Consider the following 15,094-nt stretch of genomic DNA (forward strand, 5'->3'; position numbering starts at 1 on the left):
AACATTCGTTCTCATGATTCGACATCCAAACAAACCCATTCTATATAAACCAAAATCAATCATCCTCAGTCGAATATATTGTAACAGTTGAATGAATAACACACCAAAATCAAATCCTCTTGAATCGAAATTATATAAATCGATTCCTCAAATTATATAACCTTACGTGAATCGACTACTTGATGTGAGGTTCAATCTGTTTGTCATCCATACTTAATCCAAAATCAATTCAATAAACCTTTGCTTCACACACAAAAATGTGATTCGATTGAAAACATCTCAAGATGTCTATTTGGACTCAAATGAGTGGATACGAACTCAAAAGAATCAAGGTCCAAATTACTTCTAACACTTGAATTTGGTATGTTTTGCATTTAACCCTTATTAATCAAAAGTTTGCAATTTAGTCCTTAAGCTAGCATGCAGGGCGTACTAGGTGGTACACTTAGCGTACTAGCCCGAAGTTGATTGTGGATCCCATCCACGTACGTGTGGCGTTTGTGGAGTACACACGACGTACATGGAGTACACATGGTGTACATGGGCTTTAATGAAACCCTAATTTCTAGTAAGAGAATATGTTAAGTTACATATTGTAGAAACTAAATAATTTTAGTAACTGAATATGTTAAGCTACATACTGCGGAAACTAAATAATTTTAGAAAGTTAGGTTTTAACTCTATTGCACAACTGTTGTTTGAGTCCAACCGTTGTAGTGTGAGAACTTTCATTCGAAGAATTATCTTGTATCAGTGATATGTAATTGTATTCGTGAGCTAGTTAGGGGTATCGGTAGAAGTTCTTTTTGCAGCTGATGGGAGAGAGTGGTGTGGTGGTTTGTTTAGTGCTCATTTTTGGATCACTAAATGAATTAAAAATGTATTTTTCTGTCCCCAAAGTATACAATTTACATCATTTTTAAGCTTAAAAAGATAAATTTGCATTAATGACTGTAATAGAGTTAATATTTCCCAGTTGGTATTTTTGTTCCCATTTAGTTGGGTTTTGACCTATCTTGAATGGGTTCCTCATCTCTTATTCTATAGAACGATGTGAGTTGGGCTTCTTTTTATGAAGTCTAAAGTTCTCTTAAGAATTGAAGGCTTTCGTCACCACTTGTCATCACAAGTGCAACTCGAGTTTCTTGAGTTCCCCTCCTCCTATTCTGTAGGTTCGTGGGAGTTGGTTTTCTTTTCACGAAATCTAAAATATAGCACCATGTGCTTCTCTTATGAATTGACGACTTTCATCACCACTTGTCATCACAAGTGCAACTCAAGTTTCTTGAGTTCCCCTCCATCTATTCTACAGGCTAGTGAGGTTTTCTTTGCATCAAATCGAAAATATAGCACCTCGTGCTTTGCATCAGAATTGACGGTATTCATTTTACTTGTTATTGCAATTGAAACCTATGTCTCACAGGTTCCCCACGGCCTAGTCTACAAGTTTTGGTGGGAGTTGGACTTCCTCTTATGAAGTTCAAAAATTTATAAGGAATTGACGGATTTTATCTTATGTATATAAGAATGCCTAAGTTTTTTTAGGTCCCAACCACTTATTCTAAGAGTCTAGGTGGGAGTTGGACTCATATTATAATGTCCAAATGGTTTCGACATTGAATTGACGGATTCGAAAGAAGATAAATTCATCACGAGCAAATAAAGGCGAATAAAAGATGTTTGGCAGATTGATCACACATGGGGCATATTTGCAAGAGGCACTACTGGAAAAACAACATTTTACGACGTGCAAACCACGACACTCATTGATTTATGTTACACAAAAGAGAGTGACATTAAAAAAGTGTTATCTCTTCAAAAAATTTAAGGATTTAGATTAGCCATTATTGCGTGCCCTTAAATTAGTGTATAATGTAAAAAATTTAAAAACACGGAGGGCATTTTATCTAAAATGTGCGTCCTCTATGAATGTGATTTTATATATTTTTTAAGAAACACATGTCTCTCTTCTTCCTTGAGGGAAAATGAAATCCCAAAAAAATTTAAACCGACTTTCTTCTCCTACATTCGTGTCGATATGTTCTCTAATCTCTCCTCTCCTTCATCTCCACCCATCACCGACCTGTACTACCTCTTCAGGCCTGCACGACGATGATGTACCGTCCTTATTGACCAACACTTCATCCACCATCACTATTTGCAGCTCTGTCACCCCCATCCTCAAGGAAACTGACTCACTAACCCTCATGAAAACGAAAAGAAAAATGACATATGATTGGGATTACTCGATCGGTGCTAGTCCTAAATGAGAGGTTCTACTTCTAAAAGCAATGGCGTCCTCCAAATGTCACTTTTCATCACCAATACCTCTGTCCCCACTCGGATCGCATGCACCACTACCCTTAAACTGAAACCCCCTACTGTTCTGCAGGATTTTTTGAACCACGGTGGGGTTATCTTCAAAGTGTACGTCGTTGGGAAGTATGTGAAATGCGTGAAATGGAAATCATTGTCGGACATTGCAGAAGAGAAATTGGAGAGTTTGCATGGTTCTTTATCAGTCTCTCAGGTTTCTAACCTGACTTCACATGACAGAAACGATGATAAGTACTATAAGAGGATGAATTTGGAAGATGCAGAGATGCCACTATGAGTCTGATAACCAACATTTCTTGTGGATTGCGGAAGATAATGAAACTTCACCTCTTCAATTTTGAATTCATCAGGGATACCAAAGTTGGGAATATATACCTTGTTATTGACATCAACTACTTCCCTGGATACACGAAGATGCCTGGTTATGAATCTGTTCTTGCTGATTTCTTCTGGGATGTGTTGAAAAAGAAAGACGTTAGGTCTTTCAACAGCCACAAAGAGTTAATGAAGTTGATGGACAACACTGGTGCAGGGTCTGATAATGTTTCTTCTACATAACAAAAGAAGAACCAAGAAAGATCTGATGATATGCTCATGGAGATGAAGATCAGTTCTGCTAGAAAAAACAAAAGGTGCGCTAAATTGCTGATCGATGATTGATCTTGGGGTTTGTTGGTCAAATGAAGGTTTTTCTTTGGGCATTTTCTTCTAGATAGTTGTTAGTATAGGGGTTTATGAATAGGGTTTCTTTGGTTTGGCTTCCTGACAGCAATTTACATCTCATCGTTTGCTTTTGGAGATAGGTACTTTTCAAATTCGCCCAAAGTTTGTAGGAAGATTAAGTTTCTTTACAAGGCCCATATTATATTTCCATGTTTTGGGAAACTTTAAAATTGTGTGCCTTTACATCTTTGGTTTGTGTCGCCTTGTCTGGGAGATAGGTTCTTTTTCTTAATTATGTTGCCTTGTTTGGGATTTTAATTTGTGTCTAGTGATTGCAGATGCACATCCGTCATTGCAACACCTGTTGTTCAGGAAAAACATGTTACAAAATGTTACTGGCAAATAGTTATTGTTATGGAATTAGTAATAATAGTATTTTTATATCAGTATGAGTGTTATTCTAAAAATATTATTAATATATTTCTTTTAACAGGAGAGAAGTGTGGGGATTGACAAGTTCTCATATACTATATACCTATGTTATTTGCTATATGCACCTCTCTATATTGTTGGACCTATTATAAGTTTCAATGCATTTGCTTCCCAGGTTCTCTTACTTCCTACTACTCTTATTTAACTTCACAATTTAGATTTTGATTCGTATTTCCATTCCATCCCATGATTGCCAAATGGATGGAATTGACAGATTATCTATTGCTTTGGGAAATGAATTGATAAGAATCTGATTCCTTTTGTGGCAGCTGGATAGACCTCAGAAGAGTTATACACTGAAACAAGTGGCTTGGTATGGAATTTGTTGAGTCCTTAGCCTCTTACTTATGGAGATCATGACAGACTTTTTCTATTACAATGCCTTTGCAATTAGGTGAGTGATAAATAACAACATATCCCATATTCATATTGTATTATCATCTAACTTCCTGTCTTTTAATATTATGTAGTGGAATCTGGAAACAGTTATCACCTATGGAATTCTTCATTATTGGATATGGGGTGAGACTTAATTTCACAACCTCACTTATTAATACATACATTCACTGTCTTATGTTGACTGCATCATTTACCACATACATGTCCTAAACTTCATGTGGCTCAAATTTTTCTTCATATGGCGTTACTTCCGATTTTGGGAACTGGTAAGTAAATGTAAATCCCCATTTTTATTTTTGTTAATAAAATATAGTGTTTGGTTATATGGGAAGGTAAGTGGGATTGAAACCCCTGAGAATATGCCAGGGTGTATAAACAACTGCTATAAGTTGGAAAGCTTTTGGAAAAATTGGCATGCTTCCTCTAACAAATGGCTTGTAGGGTAAAGCTTATTATGTATGTTATTTTAGTTATTATCTAACCTTGATGTGCTATATATATATATATATATGTATATATATATATGTATGTATGTATGTATGTATGTATGTATGTATGTATGTATGTGTGTGTGTCTTGTCTTGTCTTTTAAAATCAAGAATGACATTGACAACAAGATAATTTATTTTATGAAATGATTTATATTTATAGGTACATGTATATTCCTCTTGGGGGATATGGAAGGAAGCTTTTAAATGTGTGGGTTGTCTTTACATTTGTTGCCATATGGAATGATCTTTTATGGTATTTAATTTGGTGGAATTTCACTTATAATTTTGGTGGAAATTATCCGCTTCAAAATGAGTTTATGCTATGCACAGGAAACTTCTCTCATGGGCATGGTTAACATGCATATTCTTTATTCATAAAATGATTTTGAAATCAGCAGTAGCTTCTTTTCAGGTGATGTAATAAGTTTTAATAGAGAAAATTTCAGTGATCTAATATACTTTGTAAAACATTTAATTTAAGGAGTTTGTATGAATATTTTCACCATGTAATCTCTTATAATTCGAGATTCCATTCCATGACGTGTGTGTTTGCTTGCCAAATGATGGACGAAATTCAATTCTATCCGATTCCTTCAACTTCTATGTTTGTTTGTTGAATGGATATCACAATTCCTAGAAGGAATTTGTTTTTTTTTTTTGTTAAGAGACCAAAATAACCTCATTATACGTACATATAACAAAAATAAATAGATTGAGATTGGAATTCCTTGAAATTTGAGTTGTGGTTTTGCAGGCTGATAACGTATTTAAGGAGTTTATTTTGCGTGAGCTTAGTGCAGTTGCTGGTGCTATAACAATCGCGTGGTTAACATGCATATTCTTTATTCATAAAACTACCCTAATCTATGTTCCTGAAATAACAACACTTCCAAAGGGACCAATTTCCAATTCCAAAGTTAATTAATTTAAATAATATATGTAACCAAAACCTAAAAGAAGTAAAATTGTTCTCGGTAGATCTCTAACAACGAAACGATCACCATCAGTTTTGAATTTAGAAAGTAAAGTAGTCTTGTATTAAAAGAAACTGTTTATTTTATCTGTAACCATCATCAATCAGAAATTACTATTTAACCCAATTTTAAGGGTTTCCAAATATTTCATGAGTTTAATTTAAATAAAATTTAATATGTCTAAAGTTAAAAAAAATTATTTGGGTTTTAATAGTTTATACTGTGTTTAACTTTTAATTTTTACAATTAATTTTTTTTATTAAATATAATTAACTAGTGTTAGTGTACACAATAGAATTAGAACTATATATTGTATTAACTTATTATAATATATAGAAATCTAGGTCCCAATGCTGTGTTGATTTCCACGGATATGGTGGTTTAGTTTAAAAGAATTTGAAAATGACCATTTTGCCCTTATATCTATTTGGCAGGTGGCTAACCTTGTGGGCTTTGTCATCAGACCATCGGGCATAACTTGGCTAAAATCTTTATTTCTTCAGACAAAAGGTTTCTATTTCTATTTTTGTTTTCCCTAAATTATTACACATATCTACTCTGGAGTTAATAAAATCAAATTTTGTTTTCTTTTTCCAGGACTACCCACTCTTTTTGGCTTGCTTGTAACATTTTATGTGGGAACAAAGGTAAAAAAACCCTTCAATATTCTACACCCTCAAAAGCCCACGATTCTTTTTTAGCATTTGATTTCGGGCAAAATTGTAATTTTTTGGTAGAATTCAAGATTCTTTTCCATGGCATGTCTGATTGCTAAATGGATGGAATTTAAAATTCCATGTTTGATGGATTCACACCATTCATAAGGGAAGGAATTTGATTTCATTCTTACTTTTGACTATAACTTGGAAAGCTTTTGGAAAAATTAGCATGCTTCCTTTAAATGTGTGGGTTGTCTTCACATTTGTTGCCATAAGGCATGATCTCGAATGGTATTTAATTTTGGCTGCAACAGATGAGTTTAGAAGAAGAAGAAGAAGAAACAAGGCTTCAACTATAGTTCAGGTACTACGGATGAATTATGTTTGTAAACTATTTAAGAAAATGATTAGAAACAAGGGTGAATAAGCAGAAAGCAAATCTTACACTTTAATGTCTATGGAGATCAAAGGTAGCAAGGGAAGAATTAAGAATGTTGAAGCTGGTGAGTGGATTTTCTATAAAAAAAAAATCTAAGTATTGTATCATACCATTTTATCTAGATGCTTTGAATTATAAGAATAAATAGTAATTAAAAAATTATAATATGTTGTCACAGGCTGCAAGAGATGCTGGAGCCGTTAGAGAAGCTAAGGACAAACTGGAGAAGTGACTTGAAGAGATGACATTAAGATTAGCCTTTGAAAAGCATCTCAGGGTATATTTTTTTATATTTTTTGTATCTAATTAGTTTGTAAAATTTTGTTACAACTTCTATTGATTTGTTTTATCTTTCCATGGAACGATTATTTGTATGACATTAAATTTTATGCAACGGATTGTATTTTTTGTATATGATATTTTTATTTTCTATTATGAGATATTAAATACAAATTTAATTTGAAAATCAGTAAACCTATAAATAATATTTTTTTTAAACATTTAAAATTATGATATGCAAAAATGTGTGTCGTCTTCATTTATAACATGGCCTTTCTTGACAGTGTCTTTAACGATACGCAATGCGAGTCGTAAATGCGCGTCATAAGGTTACGACGCACAGATGCGTGTCATCTTCTTTTATGACAGGGCCTTCCTTGATACGCAATGCGTGTCATAAACGCGCGCCGTAAATGTGTGTCGTAAGCGCGTCGTAAATAGACGACGCGCAAAAGCGTGTCGTCTCTCGTTATGACAGGGCCTTCGTTGACACACATGTGTGCATCATCTGAGCGTTTTACAACACGCATTGCGCGTCGTAAAAGGCTATTTTTCTAGTAGTGAGGCGCACGAATTCCCCCACTAGGATTTTTAAAATATGAATTTTGACGGGTGAATTTGATTTTGGCTAGCACTTGATCAACGTTTGTTAGATTCAATATGTTTTGTTTGAATTTTAATATTTCCATGCAATATTGACTTCGAGAGAAGCTTTATTTGTGGTATCGTTTGAATATAAATGTGCGGTTTCATTATCTTGCTTAAATTGAACATAGACATGTGTTAGGAAGTTTTTAACAAAACCATAGAACTTAATGCTTTTTAAAATCACGAACTACATAGATATATGAGTGAATGTTTTTAAATCGAATCATGAGACTGAGAGGTAGTTAATAACTTTTGTTAGTGTTAAATTATTCCTTTGTACATCATTAGTTCGACTAGTTAATTGCATTAGAAGAACCATTGAACCCGTATAAGTCAACTAAATCCCATTATTCCCATAGCTGTTAATTTGTTGAATTTTTGTGTGTGCTTGTTTATTCGGTCATTTTAGTTTTCACATTTACCTTATTGAATTTAGTTTAAATTCATTTTAATAGTTTCCTTAGTTTATTAAAATCAATCACTTTTTCAATCAATTGCCTAGTTCATTCTTCCTTAAAATAGGATAGTCCATGTGGGTTTGATATCTGGTCTTACGACTATATTACTTACATGACCTCGTATACTTGCAGGTACGCGTTTTCGTCAACATGGTTGCACTATGAAAATCAAGGAAGAGATTTAGTGTTGGGAGCCTTATCTTGATGAGGGTTAATTGTATGGATAAAGAGTGACTTGGCGGATTCAAGGAAAACCTTGAGGAAAGTACGGATAGATGTGGAAGGTAGTATGGTCGCGAACTACATGAAGCAGAGGATCCGTACTCGAGTCAAGGAGAACTGTGATGAAACCAGGAAGCTTGTAGAGTATAAGATTCCTCGATATATATATATATATATATATATATATATATATATATATTGATGTGTATTCTGATGGTTTGTATGATCTATTTTCAGTATGGTGACTCTTCGAGGCAGACCGGTTGGTAGTCCTGGTGTTGGTGAGGGCTCGGGCTCAGGTTCTGGGAGCTGGGCAGTTGGATGATCAGACGCGGGAGTACATTAAGTCTGAGAGTATGCTTTGTATTCTCGAGCTGAATCCTGTGATCTTTGGTATGATCAAGGAGGGTATTGTGGAGTTATTAAAGGAGCGTTTGGGCTGTTTACTTCAACTGCAGCCGGATGGTTCATTTTAGCAGGGATTGTACTGCTACGACCACCTCCCCAGGATCTGATCTGATTTGCTTTCATTTCAATCAGAAGGGCCACAAGAAGCCTACTGTCTGCATTTGATTGTAGCAGGGTCGGTGTCATCACCCACTCATACGATTCTACGGATGACTGACGACCGCCAAGGCAAGGCGTATGCACCTATGGTGAAGAGCTGGCCTTTTTATTTGATGGTCGATGTAACATTAGTCAAAATAGGTCGGTAATAGTCACATATGATTATGTCAAACAAGTAATATAATAAACTTACTTTTTAGTTCATGGAAAATTGTAATACAAATATGAACTTTCGTACATACCTTATGGTATAAATCAAAGTACACATCCATATAATTCCAAAAGATTTTAACAAATCTCAATCTAACTTCGCATGAAGATGTAATGGAATCTAAAATAAAGTTACAGCACTCGGAAATACCTACGAGTGGATATAAAGATTGTCAAAAACGGACCTCATATGCAAAAGATATGATCTTCCAAAGATCTAGCAGTCCGAGAGCATGACACGTGGCAGAAACCCTAATTTGTCATAACTCATGACGTGAGCATGTATTTTCACGACGTGAGAATGCTCTAGGACACTTTTCAAGGATAGAATGCAGATGCCAAGTCTATGGAGCGATAAGTTTAGGGCTCACGACATGAGTATGTATTCTCACGGTGTGATTTGTCAACGTTCCGAAGCTAGAAACGCAAATGGCAAGTCTACGAGGTGATCCAGCCAGGCCTCCCGATGTGAGCAATGATTTCTCACGACGTGAGAGGGCCTTAGAAAACCTATAAATAGAAAGTCTGACCCTAACCCTCCTTACACCAAAATCCCTTTCCCCTCTCTTTTGCTGAAGGTGTTCCTTGTTGCGAGCCTGGCGATTACGAACTGCTGGCCATTTCTCGTTAGATTCTATCAAAGCACGCTACTAAAGTGAGTTTCACGACCCTAATTTTTAATTTTTTCGGGGGAAAATGAATGTTAAATATTATATAAAAGTTAATATTATGTTTATATGATAGTATATTCGTATCAACATAAATAATTATATTAACAGGGATATAGTTATTTTGTATCATATATACCTAGAATATATATGTTATTTTGAAATCATACAACTATCTTAAAGTTGTTAGCATGTTGTTATCATATATTATACTAATATAGACCCAAAGTTATACTCGGGAGTTCTATATACTATGTATGTTATAGCCCCAGAGTTATACTCGGGAGTTCTAGATTTATTATTTGTTAAGTATGTTATTAATATTGGTTTTATGTTAGTTAAAACCTAGTTTTACTTCAAGTTATAGCTGTTATACTGCCTAAGTATTATAAAAATTAGGAGTAATATTAAAAGCATAGTCTAGTAACTTAGGGTTTTAGACACGAATATGCTTTCGCTATTAGAACTATAGGAGGTCGACAAAGTCTACATGAACTATTTTATTAATCAACTAAGATTGGAAATCTTAGGGTAAATCCTCTGACCTGTAACTGCTAATCCTGTGAGAGCAACGGAGTTGCATATAGATTTATGCGGGTTAATACCCCCACTCGTGGTTTCTAGCTACAACCCAATGATTTATTTCGTGTGACAAGAAAGTTGTGTATAGATCTATACAGGTTAACACCCCACTCGTGGTTGCTAGCTACAACCCAACGGCTTTTTGGGTGACAAACTTGCCTAATTTATTCTATTTCGACGTCGATGAAGCATGCGGAATATATTACCAAGGTGCGACACTTGTAGCACCAATCATAGGTCTTGTATATCATATACCAGCGGTTATGGACTCATGGTAACACAATTTTAGTAACATTATACTTTGTCGATATACAAGTACTAATGTTAAGTATAAGTTTCCCAAACAGTTATACTCTATGTACAAGGAACTTGTAGGTATTCTACTTATTCATTAAGAAAACAATTACACCTAGTGCACATACTCATATAGAATTGACATAAGATTTATACGTAGTGGTTTTATTTTACTCATATAGAATTGAAATAATATTTATACGTAGCAACGTTCGTTTGTATGGGATTACAAACACTTATATTCATAGTATATGAAACTTACAGGCATACTACTTATTTAGTAAGTAAAGCATTATACCTAGGATATATACTATATGTTAGAAACAAGTATGAGTCAGAATGATATTTTCAAACTATGTTCAATGCTTTTGAAACGTGGAAAAAAGTACTATTTTTGTTAATAGTCAAAACCAGTGGACTCACCAACTTTATATTGACGTATTTTCAAAACGCATGTGTTTTCAGGAATTTGATAAGCTGGAATGTTACTCGAATAGGGCAAGTTTTACTATTATCCTTTTTGTTCGTAACTAACATATATATGTTAAGACATGTGCGAGAATTCAAATACTATGTAATAATCACTAGGAAACAAGAATAATGTAACTTTTGATCATCAATAAAGGTATGTAGTTTATAATAATTCATTTGTATTGTTCAATGTATGTTTGATAACTGTGATACAAAGATGAAGTTACACAGCTCGGTGTTTCCGCTGCCGGCCGGGGTGTGACAGATTGGTATCAAAGCTATTGACTATAGCGAACTAGTACTTTCTTAGGAAAGCACGACTATATTCTAGGGCTTACTCTATTAGGTTTATGTATATCCCTTAACCTACAATAAAAATATTATTAATTATTTACTGAAGGACTACTTACGGGAGCGGTGACAGGATAGACATGTCACTTTGGGTTGCTGGATTTCAGAATGGCTACATGCTAAAATGATCATGCCCTCTGACTGTCTTGACTGGTCGGTGCCTTATCAACTAGACTTGAATTAACAAACAATAATTAATAAAGCATGAATACAACAAATAATAAATATATAGTCATATATGAAAACTCATACCCGCGATGAGAATACACCTAACACCCAGAATGCTTTTGTTCTCTAGGATTTAGATTAACTATTCCAAATGTATGAACAAAATTGTAACATTTGGATATCTAAGCTTGGAAATTTGAGTATTTTATTTTGGGATATGAAGAGACTCGACGAGTTGACGCCTCAACTCATCGAGTAGGATCGTGATTTTGTGACCTGTTTAATGAAGGGACTCGACGAGTCGGGTATCTGGACTCACCGAGTCAGCGCTGTTAAGGGAAAACCTAATTGTCCGGGTTTGAGCCCTATTTAAAGGACCTTATAGCCCTCTTGTGTGGCTACCAACCCAGAGAGAGATACTCTAGAGAGCTTGAGCGAAGAGTGAGAGAGATAATGCCCTTTTGAGCATTCTTGGTGTGTTTTTTGCAAGGGAGAAGTCATTTGTAGCAAAGGGAGGTCAAGGGAGTTGTTTATTTAGAGTTCTTGAGCTCGTATCTTCACTATAGAGGTATCAAATCAAATTCCCTTTTCTGTTTTGGTTAAGATTGGTGATTTTAGGGTTTCTACACCTTTCTATGGCTTGTAGTGATGAGTATAGGGTCCCTTTGTGTGAGAGATCCCAAATCTGTACCCATAGAGGTCCATAAAGCCATATTTTTTATGCTTTATGTTGGTTCATTGAGGGAATGAGACTTTGATGCCATTTTAGGAGCCATTTCTCCAAGGAAAGCCTTGTGAGCTTTGCATGTATGTCAAGCCTCGACCTTTACGTGGTTATTGGTCGTAAGGAAGCCAGATCTATGGATTAGAGGATTAGATCTGACCTTAGAAGGTCATACGAGTGTTGTCATGGGAGCAACTCGCCGAGTCTATGGGAAGACTCGACGAGTCGAGTCGGGTTGCCCCGCGATTCGAATCCAGTGGAAACCCGTCGAGTGTAAGGTTCACTCTACGAGTCAAGTGAGGCCTTGGAGGAGTCAGAAGACACACATGGAATCATCGAGTCACCCTTGTGTACTCGACGAGTCAGGTCAGAGTTGACCGTTGACTTCAGTTGACTTTGGGGTTTGGTCAACACAAGTAATAAAGACCTTGGAGGGGTAAAATGGTCTTTTACCCACTACCAAATTAGAGAGGAAAAGAGTATCAGCGGTTTAATTAGAGTTGAGACTTCGAGTGTTAATTAGAGATATTTGCCTTATGTGTTAGGCAGTGGCGAGTCCGAGATTCAAGTGTAAAGATAACTGCTTTCTGATTGCCAGGTGAGTCTTCTCACTATGCCTTACCCGATGGGGTGATTATGTGTGACCGGAAGGTCTTATTTGTATGATGAAAATGTGATGTATGTTGTACATGTATTATGTTATGACATGAGTATGATGATATGGACCGGAAGGTCAACAGAGCATGGAATGGAAGGTCAACAGAGTTATGGGATGGAAATCCCCTGAGTCACTTGGATCGGAAGATCCCATAGAGCTATGGCCTGGAAAGGCGTATGTGCTGTACGTGGTATTTTGGGGAACTCACTAAGCTTTGTGCTTACTGTGTTATGTGTTATGTGTTTCAGGTTTCTCTCAGGATCAGGGGACGACATCGACTCGATTGTACACACTAAAGGAAGAATTATGTTTTTGAGGATCCTGGATTATTATTTAATTGAATATGGAGTTTTGTTTTGTAATTTAATTAAAATGAGATTTTTACGAAATGTGTTTTAAGATTAAGTGATTTTAAATGAAAATTTTAGTTTTGAAAAACTTCGGTGTTACACGTTGGTATCAGAGCCTTGGTATTTCAAAGAAATGATTTTTCTAAAGCGAATAAGAGGTCAAAGAGAAAATGAGAAAGAGTAGTGTGTACAATCAGCCATAGCCCAAACGGTGATTTCCCAAAATACCCTTACTTTTGTGTTTTGAGATATTTATGAGACATTTTATGAGATATTATGCATGATAGAGACAGGCTAGGTATTTCATATTTTAGGACTAGAATGGCCTGATTTGTGATGCCTTAGCCTAGGAGTTGCTGTTATATATGACGTGCTTTCGAGGATGTGCTGAGTAAGAGTGTCCAGCAGGAATCCTTTTAAGGGATTCGAGTAGAGGAGTAATCTAGAAGAGGTGTCTATATGAGCATAGGAGGAGCATGCCGAGAGGGTAGCCAGATGCCATGTGGGGATAAGTTGTTAGAGTTCGGTGATATCCTTTGATGATGAGGAAAGCGAGTGGATAATAATCTAAGGAGGTTTTACGTGCTGAAGGGGATACTTCGATGCCCGAATGCCGCTTGCTTCGTGCTTTGTGGAACTCTCGATGATGGGAGTCAGCTACTAAGTGAATCTAATGATATTCAGGAGGTAGATGGTTGGCATCATTAGGAGCTCTTCAGCAGCTGATGGAGGAGAAGTGTGAGAACCTAGGAAGAGCCTATGGAGTAACCTTAGTCAGATGAGTACGTTGGAAGAGTAGAGCCTTTTTCTGAGGAGCGAGCACGCATGGCGGAGTTAATGAGGGAGAAGGTTGAGTAGCTACTTAGGAGCTCTAGGATGATCTGTGTGGAAAGTATGGGTAGATATGGCAGGTAGTATGGACCCGTACTACCGAAAGCAGAGGACCCATACTCGATACAGGGAGTATCCTGAAGGTTCTAAGTAGCAGATTGAGGAGTGATGTTATGGTTCGAGCACCATACATCGGAGCAGATTGAGGAGTGATGTCATGGTTCAAGTGCCATGCATCATAGCGGATTGAGTAGTGATGTCATGGTTCGGGTACCATGCATCTTAGTAGATTGAGGGGTGATGTTATGGTTCGAGTACCATACATCGTAGCAGATTGAGAAGAGATGTCATGGGCTGAGTACCATGGTTCGTAGCGAATGACGCGTGTGGTTCTTCAGTTATCCGGTCATGATTGATTAGGTGGAGATTGGACGCGATAGGGATTTAGGCCTGAGGCCTATGATTGAGTCCGAAGAGGTATCCCTTGAGAGGGAGGTTGAGAGCATTTCAAAGTATATTTTGTAATATGTCAGATGTAGTCGCGAACTCAAGGATAAGTAGAGATGATGTTTATGGGGGATTGAGGTCTGAGTTGAGCAACCAGCCGATAGAAGAGATGTCACCTTCTGTGACCTGATTGGTGCTATTTTCGTTTCTAGTGGGAAACATAAGAGGTGTGAGATTTGGGTTTTGGGGTAAGACCCCACGGATTGACATTTATGTCGATTTTCCACTAGAGTATCAGGCAGCATGTCTGCCGCGAGGTAAGGATATATCATGAGCATGTTGTCGGTTGGGACTGAGGTGGTCAAGGACCACGTCGCACAATGTTTGAGTATAGTAGGGCGTGTGGTAGCGATATCAGCGGGTAATCCAAATGAGTATACCAGGGCGGCGGCTCTTCTATCTATGATGGGTATTGAGTATGGGAGTGGAGTCCTTGTTCTTGTGATGATTCATGTGTTGGAACGTGGGTTGAAAAGTCGAGGTTGAGGAGTATGATGATTTATTGTTTCAGTCTAAGAGTCAGTGATATTACTGGACAGTTGAGATGTTCGGTATTGGGATGGTATGAGACTTTGAACAGCTAGAGGCAATCGTGATGAGAAGTTCCTGAGGATTTCATCATAGATTCAGAGTATTTGAGGTTGCTTGATCT

General features: G+C 36.5%; 1 pseudogene; it reads left to right on the forward strand.

The window, feature by feature from the left end:
• Positions 1-2,266: 2,266 nt before the first annotated feature.
• On the forward strand, positions 2,267-6,686 carry LOC145089156 (membrane-bound O-acyltransferase gup1-like; annotated as a pseudogene).
• Positions 6,687-15,094: the final 8,408 nt, after the last annotated feature.

This window comes from Lactuca serriola, chromosome 2, assembly GCF_051521515.1.
Source record: "Lactuca serriola cultivar US96UC23 chromosome 2, Lser_US96UC23_V15, whole genome shotgun sequence".
Lineage (NCBI taxonomy): Eukaryota > Viridiplantae > Streptophyta > Magnoliopsida > Asterales > Asteraceae > Lactuca > Lactuca serriola.